This window comes from Diorhabda carinulata, chromosome 4 (assembly GCF_026250575.1).
Source record: "Diorhabda carinulata isolate Delta chromosome 4, icDioCari1.1, whole genome shotgun sequence".
In the NCBI taxonomy this organism is placed as follows: domain Eukaryota; kingdom Metazoa; phylum Arthropoda; class Insecta; order Coleoptera; family Chrysomelidae; genus Diorhabda; species Diorhabda carinulata.
This window is the reverse complement of record NC_079463.1, coordinates 6,098,067-6,111,542: the sequence shown is the minus strand read 5'-3', so window position 1 is coordinate 6,111,542 and position 13,476 is coordinate 6,098,067.

The following is a 13,476-nucleotide window of genomic DNA, read 5'->3' as shown; positions in this document are numbered from 1 at the left end:
GCTTAATTTTTATACCGTGACGGTTCGTGTAGATTAGTTTAAAATAATGGTCCTAATGAATTAAAAAAGTAATTACGTGATGAAATTGCTGTTTAGCACTTGGTCAAGTAGCAAATGATATAAGAAAAAGCAAATGCTACATCTCAACATGAATCAAACTTTTTAAACAAACGCTGCGATTCCTACTTCTCTTCAGCAATTCCTTATATTTCTTAAGAAAACGTTTTTGCTAATAGCAATTTCTAAAATAATTCCAGTTTTTATTCATTGTCTTTCAAGCATTTACTTTGATTTTACAAAAAAAAGTAATTGCTAGATTTTTATTAATTAGGATTAGTGCTGCGCGGAGCTCAATCAACTCACGAAAATTGAACAGCGAAAAATTATGAACTTAGAAAAGGTGAGTCGACTTAAAAACAAATTAATAGTCAGCTTAAGCGCTTCTAGACCACAAATATTTTTTAAGCGAGTAAAACGGATGGTTTTGAGAGCTATCTCAAAAACAGGAGCATCTTCCGCACAGATTGTGATGTGATTTATTCTAGATTGTGATGCAAGCTTAGTTAGGAATCACAAAGCTTGAAATATTGCAAGGTAATGCAAACGCCGCGGTTTAAAAAACACCGTTTGCATCGACGACTGAATTTCGCTAAAAAATCAGTCAAAAATGGTCATTTTAGCAGTAGAAAAAATTGAAAATTGATGGTCTTTATCACTGGCGTGACTTTAGAAAAAAAATAGTCAAAAAGGTCGTATTGGGGTGGCGAAGTCATGCTTTTAATGAAAAGGGGAAAACTCAAATTACGGAAAAATTACAGTTATGTATCAAAATATTTTATATGAGTTCCTATTACTGTTTATTACATTGACGGAATGTGTGTATGTATATGTTGCTGTGAATGTCCGAAATGCAGTATCTGTTAATGCCTGTCATTCACCGGTGACTGTTATCATAGACCACGACGACTTGGTCAATTATGACCGAAATTATGATGCCTGCCTGATTGATATAGAGAAATAATGATGTATGGTAACAGAAAGTCTGCCTATACTAGGTAGAACTAGAAATACCGAGGAGAAACATGGTATCCGTTCCTTATGAGGGTGATTCCGTTCTAACTGTGATTTTTTGTATTCAAAATTTCAAGATTTTAAAATTTAACTTTTCTAACTTTTTTATGCATATTATTCATCTATTTTACTGTAAAAATAAAACTCTAAGAGGAATTTACTACAACTTCAAAGTATCACGAGCAAGACACAAATGTCGGATTTTGAGTTCCACGGTACTGACTCATTTATCCACGGTACTGACATGGTAACTTAAGATATTAAACAACAAGTGCATCAATTTTCCTCAGTTTGATCATAAACATTAGAATTTATAAGGTAATTAGTTTAAATCATTTGTTACGACAAAAAAAATTAATAATTTATCGGTAAATTCTAGGAATGGACATGACACGGTACTGACATGGTAACTTAAGATATTAAACAACAAGTGCATCAATTTTCCTCAGTTTGATCATAAACATTAGAATTTATAAGGTAATTAGTTTAAATCATTTGTTACGACAAAAAAAATTAATAATTTATCGGTAAATTCTAGGAATGGACATGACACGGTACTGACATTCAAGTGATGTAGTATAAGTTTTCTTTAAGTGGCAAGTTATATTGTATAAAAATAATGTTTAAATATCTTAAGAATTATTCAATTAACACAAAATTTTTATTAATTGATTATTAATTAATGACTAGTACAAAAAAACAATACAGGACATTGAATATCACAGTTATAATGGAATCACCCATGAGTGTCTTTTTGTCTTATAAGTACCATTAAAACTTGTTGAAATTAAATAATGCGACAATTTTGCATCGTAATGTGTTGAGGTTCTTTTGTTGTTTTAATTTTTTTATTACCTACGTTCATAACGAGATAATAAAATAAAATGCCAAATATCGAAATTAGTTCCTAATAAATAATTCATACCTTTATCTATATTACTTTCTTAACCCAAACTTGTTAACTCAATTTATCCCGTAGTCCTAGTACACACAATTGGTTCGTACCTTTGCAAGAAGTTCGAAATTTCTCAAATGGGGTATTGGATAATAAATAAATAAAGGATTGTTAGTAGATTTGAACTTTGCCTCATTTAAGTTACTATTTAAGATGAAGAATGATCGGCCTAAAATGCCCTTAGTGTGACTTAGAAAATACTTAATCGGGAAAATGTTGTCAAGTACAGGCATGATTTGATGACTTGTGGTTAGTTTTTATGGCATTTCAGGGACGGTGGCATAATACACTTTCGATTCCGAGTACAACCAATAAAGTAGGAGTAGCTAATATAATAAATATCGAGAACGTTGGCTAGAAGTGTAGTTATTAAAATTTGTTGGCGTCATTCACTTAATTTTTATAGGCATTACGACATGCGAAAAACTATGTAGTGATTTCCTGTCGGAGAAGAAGGGGTCTTTCCGATAAAAGTATCCCACTTCTCTCCCATCAATATACCAATCGACAGCTATCCCATACTCTCAAAAGGAAAAGAAAATAATTTTTCAATTTCTTATTTCAATTCGGATTGGTTCAGCTTCATTTTCAAATGATTTCAAATCCTACTATGGTTATATCGCTTAAAGTCATTACTAAGTTTTCCTGGGTGGTGTATAGCTGGACCAAACCATCTGGACGTTAGGGGGGTAGATAATGAAGTCTATCAGTCGTACAGTTTAGACTAGAAATACCAAAATTATTAAAAAAAATTATTATTTGGAATAAAAATCATTGTTTCCAAATGGTTTTTTTAAATTTATTTTCATGAAATTTTGTGTGCATATCTGAGAATCTGTCAACATCTAAATATCTACCGGTTAATTTTTTTTTCTTTTTTAGACCAAATGTTTCGTTTTTATTTCTTTATGATACACCCTTCAAAAATATATATAATAACCCTAAATTTTTACCCTCCTACGATCAATCCCTATTTTTATTTGTTAATTAAAAACTTTAATTTCTTAGAATGAAAAAAAATCATATTAGTTTTGATTGCTCCCCTTCTCAACTATTTTCCCAACGCGATTTTTATTTTATGCACAGTAGGCCCGCTGGGCAATCGAATATAATAATTGTAGTACTATAAATTCTTATTCAAAGTTGTACTATGTAGAGTCAGCAATGCCACAAAGACGCTAAGGGATCAATTTGAGTCAAATCTAGAGTCATGCAAGATTAAGAGCTTGAAGATCAGGCGGACAATGCAGATGTGCGTGTGGACATAGGGCAATTATGTGAAACACAATCGAAAGAGGGAAAAGATGAAATCAACAAGACAATTAGAACGAAGAGAAACGCGCAGATTCATAGTCATAGACTTATGTATTCTATGCATTAATTCAATTTGGAAGAGTTATAAAAAAAGTTCAAATCGATTCCTGTCACTTTCAAAGATTGACCTTGTGATTTAACGATTGTCATAGCAAAACAGACTCTAATAGGGAATTGTATTCTTTAAAATTGACAAGGGTAGTTTGAAGGTATAAAGAGTATGCGTGGTATAAATAAATACTGATTCCCCTCTGGCACATCCGGTTATAATTATAGCCTCGATTACGTTTTTCTGAAGAAAGTTCACACGTAGTCTCGTACCGTTGCATAGTTTAGGAGGATTGAGATTTCGTAACAACCTATAGAAAAAGTCTATGTGCTGGGAAACCTGGAGGATTGAGCGTGTTTAGAAACTCTGATGGGTATTGTACAGCGTTATCAATTTGTAACACAGAATCTATAGATCGAAACTACATGCATTCTCCAATAAAAGAATTTAACCCCCTTAACCCAGGGATAAATTAGTTTTTAGATATTCACATTGGACCCATTTCTAAAAAAGAATTGCTTTGATATCTCAATTGCTAAATATATGGTTCCTTAATAAAAATTTTTGTTCCACTCTTTGAACCCTTTCCAAATCGAATTTTGAAAATCGCAGAAATTGGTTTTTAGGTATTTGTACGGAGAATGTTTTAGTGCAAAAACGAAGTCGATATCTCAATTATAGTAGTCAGTTTATCGGTTTATCCGGCTGATTTCTTTCAGTTTTTTCGACTTCACGGTATTTATGTCTAGAATTATCAATCAGTATTCAAATTCACTCAATTTATTCCCTCTTTAAGTTATATTCAAACATAACTCTTTTTCCATTCATTTGTGATGTTTCTATAAGTTTCTTCCTTAATATTTCGAGTTCTAATTGAGACTCAGTAAAATGCTTAAAAGAGCTGAAACAATATTCAGATTTTTTGACTTGAGCCCATAAATAAATAGTTATTCACTATTTTCAAGCACGAAAAGGTTCTGTCTTTGGATTAATTTCTTCGTTGGTGTACAACGAGCAATACGAAGTGCCTAATCGAAGTATGGGAAAATGCTTTCAAAATTCCTTTCTCACAGGAACAAAGGCAGACTCTTTAATGATAATTATTTCCAGGAAACTAGCTTGTTTCTATGAAAGGAATGCTAAAAACTCACTCAATTTTGTAGAAAATGAGAATTTCTCGCTAAATACATAGGTTTTTCCTCAATAACAAATATTTATAAATGGATATATCTTCATTGATTTCCAAAATATTCTCCATTAAGATCAATACACTTAGGCATGCGTTTGAACCAATTTATTATCGAAACGTTTTTTCATTCCGATTTGGGTACCTCCAAAAGATTTGATCGCAACATCCGCTCTTTCAGGTATAGAAAAACGTTGTCCTTGCAATTTATTATTGATTTGCGGAAAAGAAGAAATCACTAGGTGCCATACAATGACTGCACGGTGGATGACCCATCAATTCGATGTTTTGACTGTACAAAAACGTTTTTGTTTGTGTTAGAGCTCGCATTGTCGTGGTGGAGAATGATTCGTCTTCTGCAATTGGTTTCCCGGATTTTTTCGCATACTTCTGCCAAACAAATGCTGTGTACAGCGACATGTCCAGTAATTCCGAAAAAACTTTTGTTAGTTGGCTAGTTTTGAAAGACCCATACAATCGATTACTGTTTAGTTGCGGATACATACGCATAGATCCATGATTCGTCGCCTGTTACGATCTTATATTTCTTTGAACCAATCCACATAAGCTTTTTTTGAGCGATTGTTAAATTATGTGGCATCCAACGTGAACCAATCTTTTTAATAACCAAATTGAACATATGCGAGTGGAACTAATGCCCAAGTATGCTTCAATCTCACGATATGTCATAGACGATCTTGCAGTATCAGTTTACGCACAGCATCGATGTTTTCTGGTAAGTACAACAGCCCTCCACTACTATAGCCATGCCGGTATCTTCAAGTTGAATCATATAATATAAATATATAATGTAAATAAATAATAAACAATTAAATTAGTTACACAGAAATATGTACCGGGTGTCCCAATAAGAATGGCTCTCGGCCGTATCTCGGGAACCGTTTATAGTACAGCTTCGAGAAAAAAAAATTTATAACAAAAGTGACATCAAGAAAAACCTGGAAATTATTTACAGAGTTGTAGATCCACCGCCAGAGGGCGTAATTAAATACCAAAAATTATAAAATGAATTATTTACAAATTTTGCCTTATTAAGATGCATTTAAACTATGATTATCGTATTCTTCGAGAAATTCAGCGTATATTTGATTTCACATGTTTTAGTCTATCTCTTCAAATAAAAGGTGGGGGGAAGCGGAAACTTTATCATGAAAAAACGCCTGTAAGTTCAGTTCTACTTAATCTATCTATGCAAACTTAGTCTTTTTGAAGAGAGCTCCTTTCTACCAATGTAAGAGTTATAATTTCGAAACAACCTAATGAGTAACGTATACGTTAGAGGGCGCTATTTATTTATTTTTTAAATATAGCTATTTTTGAAAAATTTTGAATAGAAACATACGGTTTTAATAAAGGAATATAAAAGTAGACCAAATTAGCAACAGAATAACGAAAACCGCATGTCGATATCTTTTTCGTATTACGAGATATCCTAAGAAATGTATAAATTTTAAGCATTTTCCTTTAAACATGAATTACTCCGGGTTGACTGAACGGATTTTAAGATTTTTTCACTCCTCAAAATTGTCTTTCCTTGTTCTATTAATAATAGTTCCAATTATTATGTCAATTTTACTTATGCTGTCACCGTTATGGAATTTACACATTTCTTAGGATATCTCGTAATACGAAAAAGATATCGACATGCGGTTTTCACTATTCTGTTGCTAATTTGGTCTACTTTTATATTCCTTCATTAAAACTGCATGTTTCTATTCAAAATTTTTCAAAAATAGCTATATTTAAAAAATAAATAAATAGCGCCCTTTAGCGTATACGTTACTCATTAGGTTGTTTCGAAATCATAACTTTTACATTGGTAGAAAGGAGCTCTCTTCAAAAAAAATAAATTTGCATAGATAGGTTAAGTAGAACTGGACTTACATGCGTTTTTTCATAATAAAGTTCCCGCTTCCCCCCACCTTTTATTTGAAGAGATAGACTAAAACATGTGAAATCAAATATACGCTGAATTTCTTGAAGAATACGATAATCATAGTTTAAATGCATCTTAATTGGGCAAAATTTATAAATTATGCATTTTATAATTTTTGGTATTTAATTACGCCCTCTGGCGGTGGATCTACAACTCTGTAAATAATTTCCAGGTTTTTCTTGATGTCACTTTTGTTATAAATTTTTTTTTTCTCGAAGCTGTACTATAAACGGTTCCCGAGATACGGCCGAGAGCCATTCTTATTGGGACACCCGGTACATAGAGATAGCGATTTTCTCAATTCTTATATGAAGCTAGCTGAACGTATAGTGGAGATTGAGTAAAACAAAAAAATTTTTAAAAATTTGTGAAACAATTTTTTGTTAGAGCCCAATAAATTTTTTATCTAAATAATACTGAATTTTTCTCCATTACTCGGTTTTAGAAAATTCAATAATTATTAAAAACAGATTTTTAGTTCAAAGTAAACATCTAATTTGATTGGCCTATAAAATCGTTCTATAATATGAGTCACTCTCTACATTTGTGGGATTCAAATGTATAATAAAATGATTTCCAAAGATGTAAATTTTTGAAAGTTTGTCGAGAATAATATGAAATTTAAAATTATAATGTAATTTTTAATTAACAATTACTCTTTAACCAAATATGCAACTGGAGAAAATGATCATTTGGGCAGCTGTTCGTAACATGGAATATCTATCTAGGTAGTAACCCAATTAATACAGATTTGTTCCCTGCTTATAGCCCATTAATTCTGTTTGTGTCCACTTGTGATCATTAGAAAGATTATAATCATTACACATATTGACATTGTTATCTCGTATTTAACATGTTAGTGGTACGTAACTGGATTATATCTAAAGTAACAGTCAAAATTATTTTGTACGTATCAAGAATAGAACAGATAAATTCTGCAACATGAAATAATTCGGTAATGATCTAGATTAGGCTACACCCCTCCGATTTCGTTAAAATTTTAGTATGTTATAGAGAAAATTGCGCCGAATAAAAATATATACAAATATAGGGCGCGGAAATCATCCCTTCAGGTACTATTTTGCGTTTAAACAATCAAATAATTGTAACGATTTTTCAGTGATTGTAATATTTAAATTATTCGTTGAAACCTAACCTAACCTAACCTAACTGTGGTTTTCATGTACGTTTAGTACTGCTAATAAACCAAGAGATGGCGCTTATACGGGGGCTCGAACCAGCTTTCTAAAGTAGGTGGTTGATCTGGCGCTTCGCTGCTCCTAGAAGTAAGGCATGCGCGGGGATAATGATAACATCAAAGCGATCAGTTTTCTGAAGAGCTACGCTGTTCTTAGAGTTTCAGCACGCGCGACTCAGTTTAGATGGCGGCCCCCGTCCCTTTGTTTTTATTTAATGTATGAATTTTTCGTAGTTATTTGAACTTTGATTATTGTGTTACATTTTCGCCATATTCGATCCAAAATCTTAATATTAAAATCTGTATGTTTTATCGACAGTTACGATATAATTGGTCGATTTTTTAAAGTAGCCCATTGTCCACCGTATATATCTTTCGTTTGATGAAATTATAAAATTTATAAAATTAACATCACAACAATCATTTTTTAAATTATATTTTATTTGGTAGCGCGCTAATTAATCTGTTGGAATAAAATCTTTCCAAGCTGATTAAATCAACCTTTAAGTTAATTCCTATATAATTAACTAATTTAGGAAAGACGTAATGAAGGAAGACCATTTCTGTGTTACAGGGGGACAGGGGGCTGACGCATTATTCGGAATTAATTTCAGAGGGCGGATACTACCTACAAACTCCGGTTAGCGCATGTGCTTTAGTTGTAGAGATGATCGTTTTGGGGAGGAGATTGGCCTTGCGGCTTCCGGTGCGAGGTAGACACTCACAACACGAAAATATGCGGGTATTCAAGAGATAATACTATTATGTAACCACATAATCTGTCTTTTTTTGTACCGCGGTTGTCGAGATGGCACAACCTCTTTAATAATTCCATTATACGAATGTTTCAGTAGCCAAATCAACAATTACCATTAAGTTTTTCATTAAAAAGTAAAACTATAATCAAAATTAAACAACAAACTCATTAAGAAACAATGAACTTGCATAATTTAGTCTCACATATTCCGTTTACTGGTTATTCAAACTCAACGGTTAATTTTTCATTATTAAAGTCGTAGATGAAGTATAGTATTCAACTTGTGGCAACGATCATAAATAACTCGGATGAACTTGTATAAAAGTTTATAGCTGAAACAAAATATTATAATTGTCTTCTTATTTATATAAATAGTAGGTATTCGATCACAAACGGGAGGGATGAATTTAAACACGCGTTTTTTTTATGCAAGTATTTTATTTACACACTATTCACTACCACTTGCATGCTTAACTATTCACTAATATTCATATACACACTTAACATCTAATTTATTTAAATAGTACTTCTATTCTGTTTCGTATTTACTTATAACTATGCCACTATGACTTATGGCTGCTAGAACTTCGCTTTATGTATTGATACATCTTTCTGGAACTTCCGTTTCTCGAGATCTCTGGAATATCGTAAGTTAATAAATAAGTTATTTAGAAATTGTCTCTATGAAAAGAGTTAAACAGATTTTATGAAAAAACACGGGAATTCCCCGTTGCACACGCCAAAATTTAACTTTGATAACATATTAGAACAGGTTCAGCTTCACGGTATATATGAGTGGACGAGTTCGTAAGAATATAAACGGATACAGCCAAAGAAAAAACAACAGAATTTGCAAGTTTATGGCAAACGGGAGGGATGAATTTAAACACGCGTTTTTTTATGCAAGTATTTTATTTATACACTATTCACTACCACTTTCATGCTTAACTATTCACTAATATTTATATACACACTTAATATCTAATTTATTTAAATAGTACTTCTATTCTGTTATATAGTATAACTATGCCGCCATGACTTATGGCTGCTAGAACTTCGCTTTATGTATTGATACATTTTTTTGGAACTTCCGTTTCTCGAGATCTCTGGAATATCGTAAGTTAATAAATAGGTTATTTAGAAATTGTCTCTATAAAAACAGTTAAAAAGAGTTAAACAGATCTTACGAAAAAACACGGGAATTCCCCGTTGCACACGCCAAAATTTAACTTTGATAACATATTAGAACAGGTTCAGCTTCACGGTATATATGAGTGAACGAGTTCGTAAGAATATAAACGGATACAGCCAAAGAAAAAACAACAGAATTTGCAAGTTTATGGCAAACGGGAGGGATGAATTTAAACACGCGTTTTTTTATGCAAGTATTTTATTTATACACTATTCACTACCACTTTCATGCTTAACTATTCACTAATATTTATATACACACTTAACATCTAATTTATTTAAATAGTACTTCTATTCTGTTATATAGTATAACTATGCCGCTATGACTTATGGCTGCTAGAACTTCGCTTTATGTATTGATACATTTTTTTGGAACTTCCGTTTCTCGAGATCTCTGGAATATCGTAAGTTAATAAATAGGTTATTTAGAAATTGTCTCTATAAAAACAGTTAAAAAGAGTTAAACAGATCTTACGAAAAAACACGGGAATTCCCCGTTGCACACGCCAAAATTTAACTTTGATAACATATTAGAACAGGTTCAGCTTCACGGTATATATGAGTGGACGAGTTCGTAAGAATATAAACGGATACAGCCAAAGAAAAAACAACAGAACAAGTTTATGGCAATCCTTGCATTTGAAAATACTTAATACAGGTACACATTTTTCCGAACAACTTCCTAAAAAAACAATAATCCTTTGACCGCGAGAATTTCTACTTTCGGGAACCTCTTTATTGTTCTAATAGCATGTAATTAAATTAATTATCTCATATATACCTGGTACACGTTTTTGGAAAAACCAACTTTTGGTTTTGTATCGAAGAAGAAACTCATATTGTCTCGGGACAGTGAAACGATTCCATTTCTTTCAACGAAGCTGCGTAGCTTCTAGAGATTCACGACTTAGTTTAGTTTTAGCATTGGGTAATGGTAACGGTAAACTGATAGCTAGAATTATCCAAAACCATGGCGGAATTGAGGAAAATTAAATTCAGTAAATGAGAAAACCATTCTTCATACCACTAAAAAAATCCTCACCCTCTTTAACTTGATTATGAACAGAATAATAATCTAAAGTACAATTAGAGAATACTCTGTTTAGTCCAGGTTGAAAAAATGATCTAATACGTATAAAACCGAAGATATCTTCACAGAAGACTGAATCCCTCACAATACATGTGATCAAATTCTACTCTACTCCATCGTTTATTGAATTGCTTCATGTACTTCACGTATATGCCTCAAAATGGATAAAAAGTTCTTCTTATTGACCGTTTGACTCGAATTCATGGTAAACCACACCAAGGTAATTGAAAAGAACGATGAGCATGACCTTGATTTTTGATCGATTTCGTTGTGGTTTTGTTTGTTTCGAATCATTCATTAACTCAAGTCTCGTGACCAGAAATTACGTATTTGATGGAAATAAAGTGCTAAAATACGTTGTCAAGCATCTTTTTTGCGACCTCTACTCAACACTATTTTTGCGAAACAACAATAGTTTTTGGTACGAGTCTAATTTATACCTAAAAACATTAACCAAAATATGTTGCTCCGATTTATAAAAGATGCTGGAAACCTCTGCTATTTCAACTTCTTTGATGTTATCGTCGTCAAAAGAGGTGGATGCACGACTTACTTGATGCCAGTTTTTGACGACTTCACCACCCCTACTAAATGCTTCGTGCCACTCAAACACTATAAAGCGGACTACCCAAAACACTTCTACAACATTTTCAGCAATTCCGTAGCTGTAAACCCTTTTAGCATCAGCTTTAATTGAGGTTAAAATGAAACAAGATAGGACATCGTTTGTTTCTTTTAAGTATAACCGATACATTTTACCAAGAGTTGATTCTTAAGAAAGATTTCATCTCTAACTAATTTTTGTGAGGGAAACTGCTTTATAAATAATTTTTCTTTGCGTCTGCTGTCTTCTTAAGTGAATGGTGTTTTCTTCGTTTGTTGTATAGTGGCGATGCTTATAGCGAGTCATGTTTCAATCGTCTAGGACTAATAAAAAAAACTACTAATTAAATAGTTTGCTTCACTTTTGACAAGTGACAAGTGACAATAATTCACATAAGTTATGAATACACATCAAATTATCTGAAGGACAGTGAAATAACTTTGGTTGTCTGTACTCCCCCGAAGGCAAAATGGAATAGTTCCGTCACCTTACGAGAAGAAGCAAAAGTTCGGTTGATGCATTATGCAACTGATGAATCTTGACGTAACTATCAGTGATTTGAGAAACATTCAATTTCAAATTTTTGTGTGTTAGTTCGATATGCCACTCATAGTCTCATATTTAAGTTGAAAAACTTGTGTCGATCTTTCTAAACAGATAATCTTGAAAGTTCATGTTGAGAAATGTAAATATTTGAGGTTAAGTTGACTCAGTATGAGGTAGTATATATCTTTCCAAATAGAATGGATTATAAATTTGAGGTTAAGTTATTCAAACTTATATTTTTTGACTTCTGATTAGAGTATATGGAATAATTTTGTATAAATACTTGAAGATAACTCATATCTATGAAAAAAGTATGAAATCCCTAGAATTAATAATCTATTAAATACATACGTGTTCTTATTATCACGTTATTAAGACTTGAGTAGAAATTTCTTGTACTTTAACCCTCCGTTTATGGTTTAAATCGTTTCAAATCCCTTTAAAAGCTGTATGTAATATTAGATTATTCACCGGCATCTCTACTTCTTTGTGAGTGCACTATTAACTTTTTCATTTTGAATTTAATAACGCTACACTCTTGCTACTCGGCGACTGGTGTGGATGGTTGAATTGAAATGATCATACACAAGATTTACCAAAGTATTAGATAAAACTTTTTAAAATTAATTTCCAACAAAGGGAATGAATTAGAAGTACATGATTTCTCTTTGTAATTTATGAGTTTTATGAAATCATTTTTTGTTTATAAAATTATAAAACAAAGTCTAATCGTTTATACCCAAAAACTACTGAAAATAAATTGAATCAAGTAAATTATTATTAACTAAGAGAAGCTGATTTTTTATTGACCGATGCCCGACCTAGGAAATTTTTAAGTTGCCTTCTTTTGGGAATTCCAAGTTACTTTATAAGCTTCTTAGTGTCCTAAAAGCATGCAATTAACTTGATACTGTCCTATATACCTGGTAGCACGTTTCAGGAAAAACCAACATACCTACCAATCAAATCAGGCCAAGGAAAAAGTTGATACGAACCAAAATTATGTTCGTAATAGTTTTCAACAATCAAATTAGTATATTCAGGAATTTACGTAAACAAAACAATGTGTACGTACCAATCTTAGTATAAATAAAACAGAGACCATGAAAGAAGATTAGCGCCCATTGTTTAATTAGAAGAAATATATTCCAGTCCACTGTTACATTTTTGACTACTTTTCATGGACTTTTTGAATTTTTAGATTCGCTCTACTAATAATAGTCTCAATATAAGAATTTCTAAACTTAAACATAAATTTTATTATCACATTTTAAATATACCTAATTTTAATGAATATCTTAGGATATATGGCAACACTAATGTGAATATGTCAAATCTGACATTGCCATCATGAAGTTTGACATTTGACGTATCCAGAACGTGTCGTTATACATTTGAGTTGTTTACAAATACTTGAAATATTTATCTTTATCATAAAATAGAATTAAATCGCGAACATTTTCGTGCGATGATTTTCGACGTGGATTGAACCAAGATTACAGATCACCACGCCAGGTGCCCTCGCATTTAAAAATACTCAATGCAGGTATACATTTCT